The sequence below is a fragment of the Octopus sinensis genome, linkage group LG6, assembly GCF_006345805.1.
Source record: "Octopus sinensis linkage group LG6, ASM634580v1, whole genome shotgun sequence".
NCBI classification, from domain to species: Eukaryota; Metazoa; Mollusca; class Cephalopoda; order Octopoda; family Octopodidae; genus Octopus; species Octopus sinensis.
Window position 1 is genome coordinate 51,053,218 of NC_043002.1, and position 523 is coordinate 51,053,740.

Sequence of the window (523 nt, forward strand, 5' to 3'; positions counted from 1 at the left end):
CACTTTGCAATCACATAACCATACAAGGTTAGTACGGTCATGCAATCCATGTGTAGGAAGTTAGTAAACTTCAAGCATTTATGCGGCTATAACAGATGAGAAAATGTAGATAATACACGATAAAGCATGTTTATTCATATCGTAAGTTGTACATTTCTTACCATATTGAAGTTAAAAGGAATGTCAGTAAGCTGATGGTCATCAAATATATATATGTAATAAGATAAAGACCACCTTCATGAATGATCATGGGATACACCTAGAAAGTTTTCCTCCAAGTACAAGTCTGGGCATGGTTGTTTATGGAAGACCACCAGTCGCCCATGCAGTCTAACCTCCACCTCTCTACTCTACCGATGTTATCCAAGGGAAAGATAAAGCTTGGCACCAGTGACGTCGTATTTTATTTTTACAGCTGAGTGAACTGGAGCAACGTGGAATAAAGTGTCTTGCTTAAGAAAACAACACAGAGCCCGGTCTGAGAATGATTGTGAGCCCGCCTCTCTAGCCACTGAGCCATGCG

General features: G+C 40.3%; 1 long non-coding RNA gene across 1 annotated transcript in view; it reads left to right on the forward strand.

Moving 5' to 3' along the window:
- Positions 1–290, forward strand: part of LOC118763945 — a 14,817-nt gene extending 14,527 nt beyond the window's left edge. The window contains exon 3 of the long non-coding RNA XR_004999717.1: positions 224–290. This is a non-coding gene — a long non-coding RNA (uncharacterized LOC118763945). The remainder of the gene's footprint in view (positions 1–223) is intronic.
- Positions 291–523: the final 233 nt, after the last annotated feature.